The sequence below is a fragment of the Ambystoma mexicanum genome, chromosome 9 (genome assembly GCF_040938575.1).
Source record: "Ambystoma mexicanum isolate Mex_15411 chromosome 9, UKY_AmexF1_1, whole genome shotgun sequence".
Taxonomy (NCBI): Eukaryota; Metazoa; Chordata; class Amphibia; order Caudata; family Ambystomatidae; genus Ambystoma; species Ambystoma mexicanum.
The window spans coordinates 1,286,752,471-1,286,775,842 of NC_090931.1; the positions used below are offsets into that span (position 1 = coordinate 1,286,752,471).

The 23,372-nt window shown below is 52.3% G+C and overlaps 1 protein-coding gene across 3 annotated transcripts in view; it reads left to right on the forward strand.

Moving 5' to 3' along the window:
• LOC138489065 (protein mono-ADP-ribosyltransferase PARP14-like) overlaps positions 1-23,372 on the forward strand; it is a 1,946,959-nt gene that overhangs the window by 1,732,423 nt on the left and 191,164 nt on the right. The gene's annotated exons all lie outside the window — the stretch shown is intronic.

Sequence of the window (23,372 nt, forward strand, 5' to 3'; positions counted from 1 at the left end):
AGATCTCGACGTGGAGGAAAGATGAAGGTCGTTGCACTGCCAGGGAAGAAACCAGCCGCAGAGTTTTCCGGTTAAAGGTACTACCCTTTGATTCGCGGTAGTGGTAAAACGTGGTATCCCGGTTGCCGGGGTGCTTGGCACAGGCAAGGCGGCCACGAGATGTTCCAGGGAGCGAAAAAGGAAGCAGACTGGTTATCCCCACCAGTCGAAGGAAGAAGACTCTCCGGGCTGGAGATCTCCTCTGTCGTTGGGAAAAGTGGTGAGACGGTTCAGCAGGGCTCCACCGGTGGTGTCGTCGTAGCAGGTCGGCTCAGCTTCTCCCTCGTCGGATTCTTAGGTCCTGTGGCGACTTCTCAAGTTCCAGTCCCCAAAGCCCTGCTTTTATGCAGAAAACCCCCATTCACTCAGCCTAGCTGTCACTCAAACATGCTAAGTGGTGAGCCGACCGGCTCACCACTTGGGCCAATCAGGACGGAGTGCGACTTGAGTTGCCTAGACAACTCAGTCCAGGGTGCCTAAATCCCCTTCCACCCCTCCTAAGTACCCCAGACAGAGTGGCACCACTTTGGAGGGCTTCTGTGGAGAGGCCAGCCAAAAAGTGGAACAAAGGGCTCAACTTGGGTTGGAGTCACAGAAGTGAACACAAACGCCATTTTAGAACCGAGATCTGGCAAAAAATACCAACCGGAGAATTAATATTAAATAAATAAACCGGCGGTATGTTTGAGGCTATAGGAATTAAATAATTAAAGTTGGTAGCCTCAAACAATGGGAAATCCCATAGGGATATATTTGCGGTCAAATATAAAAAGTAGTATCCACTGCCACCAGCCAAAACTCGATCAGGGGGGACGGAGACGTGCCCCCTCGACTAACAGACCCCGGGGCAATCGAATTGCTCCGGCCAGTACGTCCACAATATGATGGTTTGTACTGGTTCTGTTCAGAATTTGAGACTAGTAAAGTCAATGGTGACTTTACATTCCCTGGGAGACAGTAGTCAGTCCCAGGGTATGGAGTCTATACTGGGGGGGTCACTATGAGACCCCTATGTTACAGCACTGAGGGTGCTGTGTAACTCACATCACAAAAACACATGAAGCCCTATGGGGTAAAAGAGCCCATTAAACACATATAGAATCAAAGAGATACACTCAAATCATGTCCAAGAGTGAGGGTAAAAGAGTCTTACTCTTGGCAGGAGAAAAAAATAAACCCCAAAAATCCAGCAAAGCTGCTGGGGGACTCACTAGGTTAGGAAATTCAGCCTAAACAGAGAATTCTCCCTAACACCAGTGTTTCTCCTCGTTCTGCGAAAAACTTTCCTGTATCACCCTCAGCTATGCCGCCTCATAATATTGTTGGAAGTTGGAAAGCGCTAGTCCTCCCTGCTGTATTGGCGCTATCAGTTGGCGATGTCTAATTCTTTGCCTCTTTCCCTCCCATATGAAATCCCTGGTTGCCTTCCCTACTGCACAAAGAAAATGCCGGGGGCACCGACAGCAGGATTGCATGGAACAAGTATAGCAGCCACAGGCGCGTAACCATTTTCACTGCTGCCATTCTGACCATCCATGATACCCTGATGTTCCACCACTTCCTATATTCCTTCCTTATTGCATCCATAGTGGGTGGGTAGTTGGCGGTGTACCACTCCGATAGGGATGGCTTAATAATGACCCTCAGATATTTCACCTCACCCCACCGGCGCTCCATCGAAAGGGTGACAACGTTTTCAATTCCCTGGCCTCTTCCCTGCCCAGCGAGATGTTTAAAAGTTCGACCTTATTCTGAATAATCTTCAGCCAAGACCTCCCCTCCCACCCCCCCGAACGCATCCAATAGCTGTCTGCAGGCTTCCAGCGACTCCTTGGGGTTAGTGAGTGATAGTAGCATGTCCTTGGCGAACGACACAACTTTATGTTTAGTGGCCCCGAATGTGATGCCCTGAATCTCCCCCTCCTCTCTTATTCCGTGTGGGGCTCTAAGTACAATTCGTATAACGGCGTGAGCGGCACCCCTGCTTAGTTCCTCTGCCCAGTGCAATAGGTCGGGACATGGACCCGTTCACCAGAGACTCCTGTTCGGGTTTTTATAATTTGCCTGAATCATTTTAAGAAAGTCACCTCCCAAGCCCATTTTCTCCATTGCCCTAAAAAGAAACGGCCACTTTATCCAGCATGGGGTCTGGCATAGATTCACATGCTCATGAATATTCCCCGTCGTCAGGCTCGGAATCCTCGGTAAAGAAAAAATCAGTATCAGTTTTGTTTCTGATCTGTCTTTCTTAGTAACCAATCACTGATCTCTGGGTCATACTGCCCCCAGCCAATGACTGCCCTCTCCCTAAGCCCCGCCTCTGGCAGCCATCCTCAGATTTTTACTGCACGTTCAAGTGTTGGGAGTCCTTTTGCTTTAGCTCTCGAGTTTTTGCTGCGTTTTCGCGCTTTTTCAGGATATTTTCTCATTTTTTCGGTTTAATCGAGCCTCGAGCTCCACCGTTTCTACCTCCGATAACAGGGACCCATTTCGGAATTCTTCTACGCCCCTCAAGGGTGAAGTTTTCGTCGAGGTTACGCTTCTTGGAGGATTCCGGAAGATCTGCGGCCTACCTCAATGGACATGGCCCAGGACAAGGAAAGCTCAACGCCCGGATCCAAGCTGTTCAGGTGCTGCCCTGGATGCTGATTACAAAATGTTTTCAAGTAGAACGAGCATTTGTGATGTCTCTACTGCCTTCATGAGGACAAGACGCACGTGGAGGAGGACTGTGCGTTCTGCAAGAACCTTTCGGAACGGACCAAGCAAGATCGTCGTTCCCGCCTTGCCGCCTGGCTGGAGAAGGGCACAGCAGGTGAGAAGGCGAAGAAAAAGTCTGAGCGGGCTTCTAAGTCCTGTGAGGACGCCCCGGCGATGGGGGCCCAACAGAAGGCCAAGCACTGCGAGTCCGCGGGCACCGGGAGCGCCGAAAGGTCGGGCTCTTCGGCTGCCAGGCAGGGCGCGACTTCCCCGGCACGTTCAACCACGAGCCAGTGCTCTGGTTCAGGGAAGAGGAAGTCAGAGAACCCGGGTAAACTGCTGGAGCGGCCCCAGTCGATCTCGAAGGGACCTGAGGGGGAGCGAGGCGCTGACCCTCCCCCCAAGGCGAAGTCCCAGGACGCACCTAAGGTGGTGAGGGCTTTGATCCAGCCAGCAAAGGCCTCTATCGAAGTGGTCGCTGCGGCCCTGGCAAAGCTGGCTGAGACTATGCCAGTGGAGACGGCCTCTGGGCCCAGAGTATCCCTGCCACCGCGGAGGGAATTCTCTTTCCAGCCCATCGTTAAGACCCCCGTGAAGACCCCGGCAGAAAAAGAGGGGAGGGGGGCGGTGGCCATTACAGACTCGGAATCAGCCTCTGAGGAGGATCTGGTGGAAACCGTGAAGGGCCTCAACGAGAGGTTCGAGAAAGTTCGATCCCAGGGGAAGGATCCTGCTGAGTAGATTGAAGATAGCGAGGATGGCGATGACGACAAAGGCCCGGTGGAGCAACGGTCCCTCCCGTCGCAGCCCTTGCCAGAGCCTCAGGATAGCTTGGCGGCCATTTTGTTGGCAATCCAATCCTTATGTACTGAGATAAGGATGAGGTTACCACTGACCCCAACGGAGGATCCTGAGCCAGGACTGTCTGGAAGCCCCCCGAACAAGCGGAGGAGAGTCCATCCCGCTACGCCCTTCGTGCCCACAAGGCCTGTGGACCCCTCATCCCCTACGCCTGACCGTCGGGATGATACGGCGACGGATACGGGGACCGACGACGACGGTGGCGATGATACGACGGACATTGCTTCATTGCCTCCCCCTCGGGCCTCACCGCCCGACGAAATTGGCTCCTTTCACGCCATGATAGCCAGGGCGTCCGAGCTCTTCCAACTCTGCCCGGAGGAACAGAAGAAGGAAGGCTTTCTTTATCAACAACGGGAGGCCAAGAAAAAGACGGTCCTGGCAGTGCCATTGCTCGACGACATCTGGGACGAAGGGCTGGCTGTCCTCAAGAACCCTTCTACGACGCCCGGCAAGAGGGACAGGTACGATAAGTACCGGGTCCCCGACGCCGCCCCCTTGTGCCTCAGGGCGCAGCCTACATCGGACTCGGTCGTCTCAGCAGCGGCCAAGAAGAAGGCAGCGGGTGCGGCAGCATCAACTTCCCCGCCAGACAGCGAGGGCAAGAAGTTGGACTCCATGGGACGACAGGTTATTTCGTCGGCGACGACGACGATTAAGGCGGCTAATGCCTTAGCGATCGTGGCCCGTTACGACAGGGAGCTTTGGTTCAAGATAGCTCCCCTGCTAGATTTCCTGCCTGATGACAAAAGGGCGGAGGCCCTACAGATTCTTCAGGAAGGCAAGGTGGCGTCGGATCACGCCATAATGGTGGCAACGGACATTGCTGATACCGGATTTCGCCAGATGGGCAACAGGGTTTGCCTACGACGACGAGGGTGGCTCAAGGCGACGGACTTCCGGCAGAACGTTCAAACCAGAGTGTTGGATTTGCCGTTCGATGGCAGCAACCTTTTTGGGAAGACAGTAGATGAGTCGCTCCAGGCCATCAAGACCGACTCGGAGATGGCCCGGGCCCTAGGGGTACTTCAACAACGACAGCCCTTTCGGAGCTCCGGAGGCAGACAGGGTGCCTCCAATGGATCCAGCGGTGGCTCTTCTACATACCTCCAGGCGGCCCGCTTCTCGTCCCAGGAGGCCTACAGAGGTCACGGCAAGCAAGGAGGATCCCGCTGTCGTCGTCAAGGAGGCCAAGGCGGCAAGGCCTCCTCCAAGCAGGACTGAACCGGCCGTAGCGTCGAGCCCCCACCGAAGCACCCCGGTGGGAGGCCGGCTGACGAAGTTCATCAGCGTGTGGGAGTCCACCTCCACCGACCGTTGGGTGCTGGACACCCTGGCCACCAGGCACTCGCTGGAATTCCAAAAGAAGTGTCCTTGCATTCCTCCCGTGGCCAGGAAGGAGATGTCAAGATCTCTGCTTCCAAAAGATCAGGACTTGCCCGACTCCCTTGGAAGCAGACCCATAACCCCGGTTCCGAGTGCCAGCCAGTCCCAATTGGGACCTTTTGGACCCTGTCCTGGCGCCAGTGGCACCAGGCTCATAAAGATGCCCAGTCCCAGCGCTGGAAGCGCCAGGCTCATAATGCTTGGGTGGACTTACCTGCAGCAGACCATGCTGCTTACTTACCTGCCAGTTGAACCCCTGATCCTCTTCTGTTTGGGACTACTTTTCCTGTTGGGTGGGGCAGGAGCCACTCCCTAGGTTCAGAACACCGGAACTCTTCTGGAAAGCAGGAACTCTTTTCTTACCTAGGCGTGGCTGTGGAAGGAGACACCTAAACACTACAGGATGAACCTTGCTTTGCGTTATTCTGCATTCTCTGCAGCAGAACGCTCATCGTGTCTTCTGCTTCTGATCCTGGGCCTAAGGGAACAAAGGCTTACCATCCTGGAATCCAGTCTTCAGCAGCACCTGTAAAGACAAAGAAAGAACAGGTTAGCACTACGGTCTTCAGTGGCAGCGCATCTCTTACCTGGTCCATCGGCTGTCACCAACGCCTCGCGCTGCATTCCGCCATCTGAAAGACAAAGGCTTACCTACTCTTCGCATGCTCCGGAGGTCTTCGCACTGCATTCCGGCATCTGAAAGACAAAAGCTTGCCAGCTCTTCGCACGCTCCAGAGGCCTTCGGCGCTGCATCCCGCATCTGAAAGACAAAAGAAGGTGCGTTTAAAGACATTGGGCAACTTTATTACTCACGTGCCATTACTCCTTCCCACGCCGAATCCAGTGGGTATTCCAGCACCCTTCAGCTTCTCTAAAGCTCCTAACTTGTACCTGCAAGATAAAAGGGACAGTTAGTGCGCATCGTGAAGCAGGCTACAAGCGCTTACGTGCTTCCAGGCGCTTCTATTCCTCACGCGGGTTCGATCCTCAACTCTCATCAGCCCGCCATCCGCCATCGCCGGAACCCTGCAAAACAAGAGATATCATTACAAAAGACTTTTAAGACATTTGAAGTGCCCAGAACTTACCGTTTGTGCAGTTAACGACGGACAGCAGTCCTCTGAGGTCAAGAGGCCTGCACCCTTATCCAGTGAAGAAACTGGTTACGGCACCCTGCCCCGAGGCAGATGGAGAGCTCGGCGTTCACTTACCTAAGGTGAGGGCGTTAACCTTTGGGGTTCTACAGGAGAAGAGAAAGGGAAGAGGAGAGAGGCACCCAATAACCCTAGTTCATTAATCCCATATTTTCTATCTGCAGACATCTTACTCTTCGAGTCAGACATACAGTGCACAGAGGTCCAGCCCAAAGAGCCAACCGTGTGTTACACATCACCTTTGAAGATACGGCATTCACCCAGTCAAGACCGGCGCCTCTGCGGGAATCAGGTGAGTGTTACAGGAGATTCACGTCCCTCAACTGCTGTTGGAGGTAAGGGCGATGCTCAAGAAAGGTGCCATCGAGCTTGTCCCCAGGAGGCTCTGGGGCTCCGGAATGTACTCAAGGTACTTCCTCGTCAAAAAGAAGACAGGTAGTTGGCGCCCCATCCTGGACCTGCGTCGGTTACACAAGTACATCAAGGCACAGAAATTCAGGATGGTCACCCTCCAGCACGTGCTGGGTCAGCTGGAGGAGGGCGACTTCCTATCGTCGTTGGACCTGGAGGATGCTTACTTACACATGCCCATTCTATAAGGACACACAACGTTTCTCAGGTTCGTGGTTCAGGGATGCCACTACCAATTCAGAGCCCTGCCGTTCGGATTAAAGTCGGCACCCAGGGTATTCACCAAGTGCCTGGCACCACTGGCGGCGCAGCTGCGCCTGCAGGGGATCCACGTCTACCCCTACCTGGACGACTGGCTAATCCGCGCAAGGACAAGAGAACTCGCCGTCGAACACACAGCGAGGACCGTCCGGCTGTTCACGGAACTGGGATTCACCATCAATTACCCCAAATCCCATCTGGTTCCGTCGCAAGTAGCACTGTTTCTGGGACCGAAGCTCGATACAGTGGGGCAATTGGCCTCCCCGTCGGAGGAGAGGACGAAGGCCATTTTGGGCAAGGTGCAACGCCTGCTAGCCACGGACGTGTCCAGGGTGAGGTCCATCAAGTCCCTCCTCGGGATGATGTCCTCATGCATCTACCTTGTACCCCTTTGCAGACTTCGGATGCGTCCGCTACAGGAGTTCCTCGATGTCCGCTGGTTCAGGCGACGGGCTGCTTCGAAGGCAGGATCCCTCTCGACGAGGAGTTCCGTCGGGCGATCCTATGGTGGGGTACCCGTGTGCACCTCACGGCAGGCACAGACTTTCAGACCCCGGCGTTTCAGGAGACGGTGACGACGGACACCTCCCTGGAGGGTTGGGGGGCCCACACCGGAGATCTCCACGCAAGAGGCCTTTGGCTCCCGGAGGAGAGGTCTCTCCACATGAACATTCTGGAGCTTCGAGCAGTGTTCTGGGCACTCAAGTCGTTCCTTACGTCCCTCAAGGACAAAGTGGTGAGGATCTTCACCGACAACACCACAACGATGTCATACATACGGAAATAGGGAGGCACCAGATCCCCAGCCCTATCCAAGGAGGCCCAGGATCTGTGGCACTGGGCCGTCACCCAGGGGATGTTTCTGGTTCCCTTCCACTTGGCAGGAATAAAAAAACACCATCTCTGACTCACTCAGCAGGGAGCTGCGCTCGTACCACGAGTGGGAACTACGTCAGGACCAGGTGGATCGGCTCTTTTGATGATGGGGCAAACCCCGGATCGACTTTTTCGCGACAGTGACGAACTCCAAGTGCCAGAGGTTCGCCAGCAGGTTCACGCAGCTGAGGAACATGGGCGATGCTTTCTCGTTCCCTTGGGACGGCCTGTTTCTATACGCGTTCCCTCCGTTGCCGTTGCTGCTCCGTCTAATCAACCAGCTCAAGAAGTCCAGGTGCAGAATGATCCTCGTCGCACCGGCGTGGCCGAGGCAGATCTGGTTCCCGGACCTTATGGACTTGTCAACGTCCCCACCAGTCAAGCTGCCGGCGGACGCGGATCTTCTCTCCAGAGAAGGAGGCGCCATTCTTCATCACGACCCGGAGTCGCTGAACTTGCAGGCCTGGCTCCTGCAGCACTAGAGTTTGGAGAGTACGATATCCCGGCTGACTGCAGAGAGGTTCTTGCAAAAGCCAGGGCGTCCTCAACTCTCAAGTGCTACGGACATAAGTGGAAGAGGTTCTCTGTCTGGTGCCGTGCACAGAAGATTAACGCTCTGCGGATTACGGCCCCTGAAGTACTGCCATACCTACTGTCGTTGGCTCACGCCTCCATCAAAATACATCTGGCTGCCATGCACGATATACCAGGACTACGGGACTGGCGTCCTTGTGGTCTCATCGCCTGGTGAAGGAATTTATGAAGGGACTATTCCGATCGTTCCCGCTGGTGAAGGCTCCAACCCCGGCGTGGGAGCTTAATGTGGTGCTGACCAGGCTCATGGGGGCCCCATTCGAGCCTATGCATTCGGCGCCTTTGAAGTTCCTGTCGTGGAAGACCGCGTTCCTCGTGGCCATCACCTCCGCACGACGAGTGGGAGAGATCTCGGCCCCATCTTGCAAGCCTCCATACTAAGACTTTTCACGACACGAGGGTGGTGCTGAGGACGCACCCCTCCTTCATGCCCAAGGTGCCGTCGGACTTCCACCTCAATGAGCCCTTGGTGTTACCAGTTTTCTTCCCGTCGCCTTCGACGCCGGCCGAGAGGACTTTGCACTCGTTGGATGTAGCTAGAGCGCTGAAGTTCTACGTGGACCGCACAAAGAGTTTTCGGAAGACTTCACAGCTGTTTGTGAACTTTGGGACTGTGAATCAAGGGAAGGCTCTCTCGAAGACTTCCATATCCAGATGGCTCTCCGGCTGCATCATGCACTGTCACCGGTTGGCAAACCGACTGCTGCCCGGTTGTCCGAGAGCTCATTCGACTAGAGCGATTGCTGCTACCACGGCGTTCCTGTCTGATGTGCCCCTGCTGGGCAGCTGCAGGGCTGCTACGTGGAGGTCGACGCACACCTTCACAAGATTCTACTGCGTCGATCGGGACTCCAGGGAGGAGTCCAGGGTCGGCCAAGCAGTGCTGCGCAACCTGTTAGCTTAAGGTGAGCCTGGTGAGGAGGTAAGAGATGCTTAATGTTGAGTTGTTGTATTGCTTAATGTTGAGCCTGTTGCCACCTCCCGTGGTTGTGCATGTGTGTACTGCTATTTATTCATTTATTCATGAGCATGTGAATCCATGCCAGACCCCGTGCTGGAGAAGGAACAAGTTACTTACCTGTAACTGTTGTTCTCCAGCATGGGTCAGGCATGGATTCACATGCAAACCCTCCCTCCTTCCCCTCTGCGGCTCTTCACTTGGTCATACTTCCACTTTACGTGCAACCAAATCTGAGGATGGCTGCCAGAGGCGGGGCTTAGGCAGAGGGCAGTCATTGGCTGGGGGCAGTATGACCCAGAGATCAGTGATTGGTTACTACTAAGAAAGACAGATCAGACACGAAACTGATACTGATTTTTTCTTTACCGAAGATTCCCAGCCTGACGACGGGGAATATTCATGAGCATGTGAATCCATGCCAGAACCATGCCGGAGAACAACAGTTACAGGTAAGTAACTTGTCCCATATCCGGTCAAAAGCCTTCTCGGCATCCAACGCCAGGAGGACCGCCGGGGTGGATGTTTTCCGTGCCTTCTCCACTAAGTGTGCCACTCTTCTAATATTGTCTGCTGTTTGTCTGCCCAGGATGAACCCACCCAGACTGGTCCTAATGGATCAGCTGGGGGAGGTGGCCTTCTAATCTTTTCGCTAATATTTTGGTGAAAATTTTGATGTCTCTATTTATGAGGGCGATAGGCCTATATGATTTGCAGTCCGTCCGGTCCTTGTTGGGCTTGGGTATAAGGGTAATTTTCGCCTCCTCCATGGTTATGTGTCCCGTTGACCTAAAAGTGTTGAATAGTTGTGCCAGGATAGTGCTTAAAACGTGGGCATACCTTTTATAGAAGGCAGCCGTGTACCCGTCCGGGCCCGGAGCCTTGTTCCGGGGCATCTGCCTAATTGTGCGCCTCAACTCCTCCTCTGTTATTGCCCGCCCTAGTTCCTCCTGGTCCCGTGAAGATATTTTGGGCAGGTGTATGTTCTTGAGAAAGTCGATTTGCCTCTGGTTCTGCAGATTCTGAGATGATTAGAGGGTGCTATAATACCTGGCCAGCCGTTCTGAATTTCTTCCGTACGAGTGAGGCGTTCTTCACCCATCACCCTTAATTGCTACTATTGTATTCTGTCCCTGAGACTCCCTCAGGAGTCGCGCCAGGAGCGAATCTGATTTGTTCGCTTTAGCATAATATTTTTCCCTCACGAGCAGCAACACGCTTTCAGCTTTCTTGGTTCTAAGGACCTCCAGGTGCCCCACCACACTTCTGTATTTTCTAAGTGTTTTCCTTGAGGGAGAGTCGAACATCAGACCAAAGGGGAATGTCCACTTATACCTAATATTCTTCTTGGCCAGTTCTTTTACTATTGGTTTCATCTGCCTCCACTTGGTGAGTGTGGTATTTGCTAGATCCTGGAATAGGGCTATCTCTTGGCCCTCAACGGTTCTTGTTGCCTGGCCGCCCTGAGAACCGCCTCTTTTTGACCATATCTCACGAATGCTGCTAGCACCTCTCGAGGCCTAGCATTTGGTCCCTTGTTCGGCCGACCAACTCTATGAATCCTGTCGAGTTCTACTGCTTCTGGATTAATCTCTTCTAGGAGGTCTGCAAAGATCTTCTATGTCGTCCCTTTCAGCTGGTTGTCCATTACAGATTCCGGGAGCAATTTTATTCTGATGTTGATTCTCCTTGACCTGTTCTCTAGGTCCTCCAGCTGGAGCTCCACATTTGGCGTGTCTACATTGAGGTGCTCTATGGCCTTGCTGTTCGATGTGGCCTCTTTGTCTACCTCCTGGAGCCTCTTTTCGAACAGGTCAGTCCATTCTCCTAGTTGGCCCATCTCTCATTTCCCCTAGTGCCGAATTTAAGTCCAAACTCATCAGTTGGAACTGATCCTGGAAGGTCTTTCCTAGGGTAGATTGCAATGCTTGCATTTTGCCTCAAAAGTCTTGTTTAGTCATTAGAGCGCTGGCCTCTTCCGCCCCAGGGTCTGCCATCTCCCTCTGTCGGTCCGAGACTCCCCTGCTCCCTCACTTAATGTGCAGGCCACAGCGTTGGGATGGGTGCCTGGGGTCTCTTCCCCCGGTTATCCCTGATTTCGACGGGCGGGCTTTGATCTTGGAAGTCATTGGGGCCTGTGATTCCCCGTCCCCCTCCTCAGATGCCGGATGCACTGTCTCCTTGGCCTTATTGCGGGCCGGGCTCTTCGCCGTCGCCGTGTGGGCTTTCTGTCCACTTTATTCCGTGGGTTCCGAGGTTGACCGGTTCCTGTGCTGCCCTGCCTTGTCCTGCTTTGCGGTGTCACCCCCCTTGGGTGGCTCCTCCTTCTCCTTATTTGCTGGGTCCCCTCCGGTAGACCTTCTGTTATCCACGTGCCAATTCAGGGTGGTCCCTTGCACCCGCCGCCCTGGTGCTGCGGCCGGTGTCTTCGGGAGGTTAGGTCTCCTTCCTCTGAGCGGGATTCAGAGTGTGTTGAAGCATTATCGTGCCTTTCACCCAGTCTGGGGTTGAGTTTCCCTTATGGCGTTTGGGGATCCCTTCACCCTTCCTTTCTATGCATGGGGGATGCTGCCCCAGGTTCCGGGCCTTCCTGCTCTCCTGGTCCTCAGACTTGCACCATTTTATTGCGGTCTTCTCCCCCTGCGGTGCCTTTGCTGACCTGAGCCTGCAGTCTCTGGGGGTAGTCTGTTGCCGTGCAGCCTCTAACTGTTGGTCTCGGGGGAGAGCTAGAGTGACTTGCCCCACCCTCTAGGCCTGTTCTCCTCCACTCCACTCACCTGAGGTAGCTCTTTAGGTTATTTGGTGCCCGTGCTTCAATGCCTTTGGTGCCCCTTCCTTGCCGGGGTGGTTCTGCTCCTCGCCTTTTCTGCTTGCTGTCTTTATGTCCCCTATTTGCTTGAGGGGGGCTGAATAGCCTTGTGGTTCTGTACGCAGGGGCGCGCCTTTACCCCGGGCTGGCCTAATGTGGGGCGTTCGCTCCTTCGCACGTTCCCAACTGCCCCCACACACATGGCTCCAGCTGGAGGGGGGTCATATCCCGGGGGCCCTGCCCCTGACCTCCCCTTTAGGGTGCCTTTCTCCTTTCCCAGGGGCTCGCCTTTGTGGTTTCCTCCTTTCTGTCGTCCACCGCTCGGGGGCCTGAGCTCACCTGCACCTCCTCTGGGCCGCCTGCCCTTCGCATAGGTGGGTGCTCCTCCTCTTCTCCCACTGGAGCCGGCGTCCCTCCTCCGGGTCCCTGGTTTGCGAGAGTCTCTACCTGCTCCGCGGGTTGCGGTCTCCTGTCTCCGGCGTCCGTTCTCGGGTCACCCAAGCCTTTATCCTCCTTCACGCCTTGCTCTGGCGTCGGGACCGCTGTGTCCCCGGTCCGGTCCTGTCCTAGCTCTTGCCACTGATCTGAGCACAACATTGCCCGGGTCTTCCTTCTCTTCGGCCTGAGTCCCTCGGCACCACTCTTATCGGGGCTGGTGCGTTGCACCCTACGGAGCAACCACAAGTCTGGGCTGTGTCTGGGGGCACCCCGGCCCTTGTTACATTCCCACCAGGGTGCGTGCCGCCTCTACCTTTCCCTCCGCTCAAAACTCTCCGTTCTCTGCTATGCGGCCGCCTCAGGTCGGCTGTTCGTGCCTCTTAGCAGCCTTCTCTTCTGCCGTGCGAACTCCTTCCCGGTGGCTGTCTGTCCATTCCGGGGGGTGCACGCCTCCCTTTCTGCGTCTTTACCCTCTCTGGGGGTGGTAGGACTGCCAGAAACCGAAAGCGGGTTAAGGAGCAGCCGTCAACACTTGTACCTGGTGTCGGCTGCAATTTTGGAATCCTCACCCCTTTTAAAAAAATAAATAAATAACAAACCTTGAGAAAACTATACCTTTGTGTCCATCTTGCATTTGACTGCTCACACAACCTAGACCATATATTTAATCCAATACAGCACCCAGAAAGAGTAAAGGGAGTTACCACTTAACCACTAATGCCCAGAGGCCCACCAAAGGTCATGTGTTTAGACAGGTAATCTCATTGCACCTCTAAAAAAAGATTGACACATTGCAACCACAACTATAAACAGTATATTAATACAATTCTGCAGCAGGCTGTAATGCAGTGAATTAATAAATAATGCATTTAAAGCTGTAGACAATCCAGAGTCATTTATACAATTCCAGTCTTTGTCCGTAAATTGCAGAGACCCAAGAAAAATATCAAAGTTCACTTTAGTGGAGTTTTGAAATTGAAAAAAAGCAAGTAAGTACCTATAATAACTGACATGTGGGCAAAGGAGCAACCAACCCCAGAAGGCGTCGGTCTACCCCCTTTAAGAGTTTCAGAGCCTGGTTTGAGATCCAGCCAGCGAGAGGGAATAAAGCAGAATGTTATGACCACAGGGCAAGGACCACAAGTTCCATCACATAAAGGGTCCAGTTGGACCCGTCCTGGCGCCAAGCTCATGAGAAAGTGTGCTCTGCACACTTTTATTCTGGTGCACATGCTATTTCCTCCCCTGCAGGGCCTCCACGTGCATCCAGGTTGGGTGTGGCCATAGGAATACATTGAGCTGGGAGTGGCAGGTTGGGGCCACAAGGCCCGAGCAAAGAGGCGTAGCTGGGACCAGGCTATTTAAGCCTGCCCTGCCCGCAATCAAGCACTTCACGTTAGTCTGATTATAGCAGCGTAACGCTCACCGCCGCCTGAAGCTCATCTTACCTGATTCCAGCAATACCATCGCCTGAATTTTTTTATTTTTAAATGTGTTTATTGGCATTTGTTATTTATTACAATTACATGACACATAGTACATCTGTGATTAGAGGATAATAAGCGTTTCAAAATAAAACATTAACAGTTTAACAATACAACTTTAACTGTCTTCAAGTGTTCTTCCCATTATGCCAGGGCAGTTTGGTGGCTCAGGGGGGGTTAGGTTGGCCGGGAGGAGGGGGGAAAAGGGGCTTTGAGCCTGTAAGGACCCAGTGAGGTTGCGGCTGGTTGGTCTCGGGGTCCTCTGATTTGGTTCATAAATCCGCTTTCAGTGGATTTGTTCTTGTTAATGGGGGCTTGTCGTCTGAGGGGTAAAACAGGGAGCCTGTGATTTCTTTCCAGGCCACTAGGGACATACTCGAGGCGTCCGTAGATCTGGCAACACTGTCTTCCCAAGCCTTTGTTTCCGCTCGCACCCAGCATTCCAGTTCTCTGTACCATACTTTCTGTTGGGGCCCAGCTGATTTCTTCCAGGACATCGCAATTGTCCTTTTTTCCATTATGCACATGATGTCCATTTAGTCTGGCCAGGTGCTTAAGTTTGGCCGGCCTGGGGTACGTGCCCAGTAGGCATTCCTCCGGGGTCCATTTGTATCTGGTTGACCCTAGTTTGTCGCTTGTCTGCTGTATGGTGGTCCACAGGGACTGCGTTTTGGTACACAACCAGAATATGTGGATCAAGCCCGCATTATCCATTCCACACCATGTACAGTTGGAGTGTGGTGCTTTATTGAATTTTGCCAGCCTGGATGGGGTTAAGTATGTCCGGTGTAGCAGGTGCAGTTGTATTTGTCTAAATCTATGGTTTGTTTCTGGAGACTGTTTTGGGATACGCCAGAGCCCTTTCCCTTTCCCCATCCGTTATTTCCCGGCCCATGTCCATTTCCCATCTTCTTTTCAAATCGGCACTTCCTGGGTTAGGGGTGTCACTCAGGTGACCGTAGATCTGGGACACCGGCCTCCATCCTTCTCCCAAGCTATACAGTAACGTAATCAGGGGGTTTGATTCTGGTTCCTCCGGCCATGTTGTCCACTTGGTTCGTGCTGTAGTTCTTATCCTTTGATACCACAGGAACTGGCCTGTGTGGACTAAAAGTACCATCAGCGTATAGGTCCCCCCATGAATATATCCCTTTCTTTTCCCAGTGTCTCAGGTGTTGTAGATCAACGACGGATTTGCATAGGTCCGAGTTCAATGGTATGTCCGGGGAGTACTGGTGCTTTGCATAGGCAAGTGTTTCTGTTCTGTGCCAAATGTTTCGTCCTAGGGCGGCCATGAAGGGGGCATCGCGCATCAAGTGGCTGGGGGACCAGATAAGTTCCCTCAAATGCAACGGGGAGATCAGGGACTGCAGCAGGGGCGTCTCAGATGTGGCGTCGTCTGCTAACCATTTGGTGACAAAGCTGAGCTGTGCTGCCAATTAATATTTTTCAAAGTTTTAAAGTTTGGTTCCACCCTGGCTGTACGGTAGTACCAAGGTGGTGAGTGCTATTTTATGTCTTCCTTCCCCCCATAGGAAATCCCGGAGTATCCTTTCTAACAGGCGGAAAAAAGGCGCATTGATGTAGTAATGTACATTTTGATACCCGTACAGGAATCTTGGAAGGACAATCATTTTAATTATTGAGGCTCTGCCCATCATGTATAGGGAAGTTTCGCCCAGAAGTTCATGGATTTTCTCAAGACGGGGATTGCGGCCTTCGTGTTATGTTCGTGCATTAGTGTGGGGGTGTGCATTATGTGTATCCAAGTATTTGAACGAGGTCAGCTCCCACTGTATTCCCACTAAAGGAAGTCCTGCTATGTCTTTGTCCTTGAGGCCTGCCAGAGGGAATAGGCAGGACTTCACTCTGCTAAATTGTATGCCTGAAACCTTCGCAAAGTTATCTAAGACGTCTGAAATCGTGGGCACGTTGTTGTGTGGGTCCCTGACATATAGTAATATGTCGTCTGCGTAGAGAGAGATAATGTAGTCTATATCCCCCAGCCGTATCCCAGCGTTGAAGAATTGTTTTCGAAAATAGATAGCAATAGGTTCCAGTCCCAGTACATAAAGCATGGGGGAAAGTGGGCATCCCTGTCTGGTGCCCCTGCATATGTCCCAGGCCTCAGATATGTATTTTCCAGTTTTTACTCTGGCCCTAGGTTTGGTATAAAGTATCTTAATCCACCTAATGAACCCCGGGCCGAAGCCCAAACCCTCTAGAACCGCTACGAGCCATTCCCAAAATATAGAATCAAACGCCTTAATGGCATCAAGAGACAACAGTATACATGTGTCCGTGCAAGCCTCAGTCTGAACAATAACCTGTTGCACTCTGCGTAAGTTCATGGCCGTGTTCCGGCCCGGTATGAAGCCACACTGATCCTCGTGCACTACGTCCCCTATGATTCTGCCCAATCTGTTTGCTAATACCGTTGTCAATATTTTCACATCATAATTAAGCATAGCTATTGGGCGGTAAGAGTCATATTTGTCAACAGGTTTATTAGGCTTGATGATCGGGATCAATAGGGTCTCCCTCATACTGTCAGGCAATATCCCTCTCTCATGTGCATCTTGAAAAACCTCGTGTAATAGGGGTATTAGGGAGGTCTTGTAGGCTTTATAGAACTCAGTGGGTAGCCCATCATTCCCAGGGGTCCTACCGGTGGCCAGTGACTTAATTGCCTCCGTTATATTCTCAGCTGTAATATCTGCGTCCAGGGCTTCAGACTGTTCGGGGGTCAGTGTGGGGAGCCCTATCTCCTCCAGGGTGTCTGATTTGTTCTCGGGGAACCTGGTTCCTGTGAGAGTAGAGATGTTCATAAAAGTCCTTGAAGGTTTCGTATATATCTTGCTGTGTTTGCACTACCTCACCTTCTTTATCCTGTATCGTGGTGATTGTGTGCCTGGGGTGTTCTTTCTTGTACAGCCAGGCCAGCATTCTACTTGGTCTGTCGGCTTCTGTGTGCATTCTATTAGTCTTGGTGGCATAGTCGAATTTAGCTAGCCTATCCCATGCTGAAGCACATTTAACTCGAAGTTCTTTGAGGTTGTCCTCTCTCTGGTAAGTGTTCACCGGGGTGGCCTCAAGTTGCTCAATCTCTTGTTCCCATTGGTCTAATTCTCCCCGCAGTCGTTTCCTAATGCCCCCTGCTTTTGTTATGATTTCCCCCCTCGTCGCTACTTTTAGGGCGTCCCACATCGTGCTCAGGTGGTCAACACTTCCAGTGTTCCTCTCAATAAAGCTATCTATGAATTCATGTAGCTCCTCCCTGAACGCCAGGTCTCCCAGGGCGTCTATCGGCATTCTCCACATAGGAATAGGGGTTCTAAGGCCGGCGTGGTTCCATTCTACTAGGAGTGGCGAATGGTCAGAGATGGTTCTCCCTAGGTGTTGTGCTCCTTCTATTTGTGACAGGTGTTCCTTGCCTATGAAAACATATTCTAGCCTCGTATGAAGATCATGCGGGGAGGAGAAGTATGAGTAACCCCGGGCGTCGGGATGATGCTCTCTCCGCGTGTCGGCAAGGTTCAATCTGTCTATTAATAGGGACAAGGCTATCGTTGCGGCTGAGGGACCTTTGGGGTGGGGCAAGGACCTATCAAGTTTCGGGTCACGGACACAATTGAAGTCTCCCCCCCCCAGAAAAAGATGCTGTGTCTGTATGATGGGATTTTGGCATGCATACTTTAAGTGTGCTCGAATGTTAGTATTGGGGAGGTAGGAATTCACTCAACATACCTCTTCCTGTTCCAATCGGCCCCAAATTATTGCAAACCTGCCCTCAGGATCTATCTCGGACCTGATTAAGTGGAATGGGAGTTGGGGGTGGATCCAAGTGTACACTCCTCTAGCATATCTGGAGTAAGTGGTACCAATACCTTGCCCTCCCCAATGTTCCCCCAATTTAGCCAGGGAGTCTGCCGTGCAGTGTGTCTCTTGCAGCAGTGCTACTTGCACTCTTTCTGTACAAATAGGACTTGATTCTGTTCCGACGCAAGTAAGTTCCCAAGCCCCTCACATTCCAAGTCATTATCTTTATTTTAACGTTCAATGCCATATCGGATTAATAGGATTTCCTCAGCTTCAGTCCGGCACCCAACAGTTTCTTCTGCATGCTCACCTGGTCTTGGCTTTCTCCCCTCCTGTCCCCCTCTCCCGGCATCTTCTGCTTCCCTTGTTGGAGATTTTTTAACTTGAATGACTCCCATTGCATTGAATGGGGAAAACAAACAAAACAACTCTAACTGTCCCTAGCAGTTGCTTTTAACTTGAACCGCTCAGGGGGTCCAGAGCCTTCCAGGCCACTCCTGGCCTTCCGGATCAGGTTGTGTTTAAGCAAGCTGCCTACTCAGTTTCTGGTGGGGTGGGTTGCCTTTCTTTCGCTCGTGTGTTCCTCCGAGCTCTCGTCCGATTTAGCTTACATTACAGTAGGACTTCGTTGTGGAAACCTGTGCAGTTCCCTTGGGGACCACTGCAAAAAGTTTAAGACTACAGGTGTTAGCAGTAAACCCAATTGGTAGCAGTCTGTACCACCCAGATTTACCTGGTAGCTGTGGCTGAGCAGTCAGACTAATCTCAAGAAGAGTTAGGCAGTATATAGAGTATACACATTAGGTACAAAAAGACAGTAGCACAAGCAAACACTGACCAGAGCTTTGGTATAAAAGTATATAATTATTTATTTAAAAACACACTTGTAAAAAATACACTGGAACTAATATGTTAAGCAAGTTGAAACAGTCACTAGAAATATATACACCTCCCTAATTAATTATTTGACAAGTCTAGGTTAGTACACCACTTATTTAGCAAAACAGAGGTGAGCGCGTAACCATAGATGGCACTCCAATAATGATTTAAGAAGGGAGAAAAAAGGCAGAAATAGGAACACTTTTAAATCACCACAGCAAGTCAAGAAAGGCAGGGTCTACTGTAGAGCAAAAAGTTCTTAGGCCAGGCCCACTCTTGGAGAGAGCAAGGCGAAACGTGCCAAAGATCACACAGTTGAAGTACACTTTAAAAGTCTTTGCAGATAGTTCAAAAAGGAGTTGGATCAGTTCAGAAAGGTAAGGTTAAACGGTCCGAGGTCACCCCAGGATAGAGAGTCAAGGATTTACGGGACACCTTGGACAGTCTGTTGCAAGGGAGACCAGACGGGACACAGTACCTGAAATGGTGAGAAAGCTCCAGCCGGGGCAGTTGTTCCTGGCAGCGGGTGCAAGTCGGTGCTTCGTCCAGGGGAAGAGACGATCTCAACGTGGAGGAAAGCTGGGGGTCAGTACACTGCCAGGGAAGAAACTAGCCGCAGAGTTTCCCGGTTAAAAGGTACTACCCTTTTATTCGCGGTAGTGGTGAAGCGCGGCTATCCGGGCGCCGGGGTGCTTGGCATGGGCAATTCGACCATGAGACGATCCAGGAAGGCGAAAAAGGCAAACTGGTTAACCCCACCAGCTCAAAGGAAGAAGACTCGCCAGGAAGAAGATCTTCTCTGTCGTTGGGAATTGGTGAGTTCGGTTCAGCAGGGCTCCACCGGTGGTGTCGTCATTGCAGGTCGGCTCAGCTTCTTCCTCTTCAGATTCTTTAGGTCCTGTGGCGACTTCTGAAGTTCCAGTCCCCAAAGCCCTGCTTTTATGCAGAAAACCCCCATTCATCAGTCTTAGCTGTCACTCAAACATGCTAAGTGGTGAACCAGGCGGCTCACCACTGGGCCAATCACACAAGAGTGCGACTTGAGTTGCCGAGGCAACTCAGTCCAGGGTGCCTATTCCCCCCCTCCCACACATCCTGTAGACCCAGACAGAGTGGCACCACTTTTGGAGGCTTCTGTGCAGAAGCCCGCCAAAAGTGGAACAAAGGGCTCGACTTGGGTTGGAGTAACAGAGGCGAACACAAACGCCATTTTAAAATCGAGTCCTGGCAAAAAGACCCAACCGGGGAATAAATATTAAATAAATAACCCGGCGGTATCTTTAACATTGCACCAAAAAAAGTGGTGCGTTTAAAATGAATGGGAAAAATTCCATAGGAAATATTCCGGTTGAATATTTTGCGTGGTAACCACTGCCAGAAACTCGACAAGGGGGGACTGGACAGTGCTCTCTTGAAAAACAGACCCAGGGGCAATCGAATTACCCCTACCTGTACTTCCACAATATGATGGTTTGTACTGGTTCTGTTCACAATTTAAGACTAGTAAAGTCAATGGTGACTTTATATGCCCTGGGAGACAGTAGTCCGTCCCAGGGTATGGAGTCTATGTGTGGGGGCCACTATGACGCCCCTGTGTTACTGCACTGAGGGTGCTGTGTAACACACTTACCAAAACACATGAAGTCCTATGGAGTAAAAGACCCCATAGCCCATAAAACACATTACAAAGTCAAAGGACATTCTCAAATCATGCCTAAGAGTGGGAGAAAAAGAGTCTCACTCTTAGCAGGAGAAAACATTAAACCCCAAAAATCCAGCAAAGCTGCTGGGGGACTCACTAGGTTTTGGGAAATTAGCCTATACAGAGAATTCTCCCTAACAGTGTATTTGCCTGCTGTCTGTCTTTATGTGGGGAGAACCCCATTTATTTCACTCCACGGCAGGTGCGTAGTCAACCCAGGTCTGATCTTGGTGGATCTTCCTTGTCATCAGCTAGGTTATTATGTTCAAGCCACTTGTTTGCTGCGGCTGGGGCCTCCAGGAATATCGCTTTTCCTTTATAGAGAATCTTAAGGCGTGATGGGTAGAGTAGCATGTATTTTAAGTTGAGTTTCCTTAGTCGAGCTTTTATTGGGATGAAGGAGTTTCTTGCTCACTGCACTGCAGGGGTATAATCAGGGTATATAACTATTGTCGAATCTTTTCTCTTGATCTCTCCACTTTCTCTGGAGTACCGCAATATAGTTTCCCTGTCCGGAAATTTTGAATTTTGGCTATGATTGGGCGTGGGTGGGATCCAGGCGGGGGACGTTTCTGGAGGGATCTGTGGGCCCTTTCCACGAAGAACCCCTGGGAGAGATTCCCCGGCCCTATTTCCTGTTGCAACAATGTTTTGATAAAGTCTGTCACGTCTGGGCCTTCCAAGTCTTCAGGGACCCCTAATATACGAATGTTATTACGGTGGGCTCTCCCTTCGGCATCCTCGGAGCGCGCCTCCAGCCTTGCCACTTTCTGTTCCAAGTCTTGGACCGTTATCTTTAGATCTCGGGTACTCTACGTTATCCTGCAGGGTGGTTTCCGTCGCCGTGACCCTTTCAGTTAGGTTGCGGGTGTCCTGGCGCATGAGCTGTATGTCCGATTTCACCTCTTCCATCCTTCCTTCAAGTGATGTTCGGAGGGCCGCTACTGCATGTAGGACTTGGGCATGTCTGAGGTCCTCCCCCTGTTGGGGACGGTTCTTCAGAGGCTTCCCGGTCTTGTTGTGACTGTCTTTGGGGTCTGACTGTCGTGAAGGAATCCATTGTGACCAATTTCGGTTTGCTTTTGGGGGGAGACATCCCCTGCTTCTAGATCCGCAGGTTCGGTTCCGTGTGGTATGCAGATCTGTCCTGCAGCCCCTATTTCGTTCTTCAGTACTTCAAGCACCAGATATGTCCCATTAATCAGGAACCCCTAGTAGATCAGTGTCAGGTGGCTCAGATGTGACATTAACCACCCAACCCTGCTTCCCTTGCTTTCAGGACAATTAGTTGGGGTATAACCTCAGCTGCTCTGATTGTTTGATCCGGTCAGGTGTAGGCCTCAGCGGTTCGCTGGCCTTGGGGATCCAGCCCCACCTCTGCCTCTATATCCGGCAATGAATGTCCCCAGGGTCAATCTTCGGTCCCTTTACCAGTGAGTGTGGCCGTAGGCTGTTTAAAGGCACCGGTCAACAATGGCGCTCTCCTATGAGCTTGTCTGGGTCCTAAACGTATGATCAAGTGGCTTCTGACTCCCGCCTACGTTGTCGCTGGGCTGCCGGCAGGTTGGTATTTCCCGGCGGCTTATGAATCAGGCTTCCAGGGGTTCTATGTTCATCTGAAGCTTTTCTGAAAGCTTTAGTAATGGGGTTGTGGATGGTTCCCCAGAGCGCTCCCTCAGCCTTAGGAGGCCTCTCTGCTATGCGTGAGACCCACGTTCCTTTTGGGGTGTCCCCTCGTTCGTTCCTTGATCGGAGGGTGTCGGGCCGTGGATCCAGTAGGCCACTCCCACCCGCAAGTTGACTGAGCAGGGTGGGGCCCTCCTCGCTCCCGTACCCCTAATCTGGGTGATACGGGGGGATTTCTCTGGTTCCCTTCCACCTCACCTACTGTGGAGTGTGCCTGCCAACTGCTCTCGAGGTCTTCAGCAATCTCCGCCTCCGCTCCGTTCGACAGGGTGACCACCGCAGGTTCCGTCTACCCGTGGTCCACTTCTGCGCCGCAGGCGTTGCACCTCCTCTCCCGTCCTTTTCGTGGGGTTCGCTGGTGTTCTTGATGTCCCGCGCCGCAAGTCAGCCCCGCCTAGGGCTGCTTTCCGCACTGTTGCCGCTGGGCTCCAGTCTCAGACCCCGCGGCTCATCCACACAGCCACAGGAGCCGGGGTGGAGCTGGGGATCAAGCAGTCCGCTCTGTCAGCTTCGGTGTGGGAGCGTGCCCTTTGTAGCGGCGCTCCTCAGGGTGACTTGAGTCGGCCGCGGCTTCGGTCTTACTCCGCGGCGGGCGCCGCCATCTTGTGGGTCCCAGGGGCTCAGCTTCAGGCTTCTAGTTTTCTGCCTTCCCTGGTCTGGTCCGTGCCAAGGATCGGGTTGAGTGTTGGGAAGTGGTTCCCCTTCAATATTATTCGTTTTATTCACGGTTCGCAGACCAGTTGAAGCGATATTAGTTCCGTTTCCAAGGATCTCGGACGGAGCTCCACGGGAGCCTGTTCTTACAGCATGCGTGCAGACCACGCCCCCATAACATCCCCTGAAGCGCATCTTAATAGATTCCAGCAATCCCATCGCCTGAACCGCATTTTACCTGATTCCAGCAGTACCATCACCTGAAGCGCATATTACCTGATTCCAGCAAAAACTATCGCCTGCAGCGCATCCTTACCTGATTCCAACAGCAACCGCAGTCGGAGTGCATCCTTACCTGATCCCGGCTTCCAACACTTATTCGGGAGCCCATCTTCGACCAGCATCCCCGCGGATCCAGGCATCCATCACCCGCCGGCAGATCTTCGGATAGCAGCAGTCCTGTCTGACTTCGCCAGGCCATCCCTGCAAGAGAAAAGGACAAACAAGGTTAGAAAAAAACATAGACATTACATAAGGTCGCACGCAACACAATCCTTGCGCTTGACCTTAGAACCAAACTTACCACCTATTGGGGCATCATAAACTCCCCTGTCCTCGATTGGGGCTCGCTTGTTGCACCGCAATTCCGTTGGGTCTCACA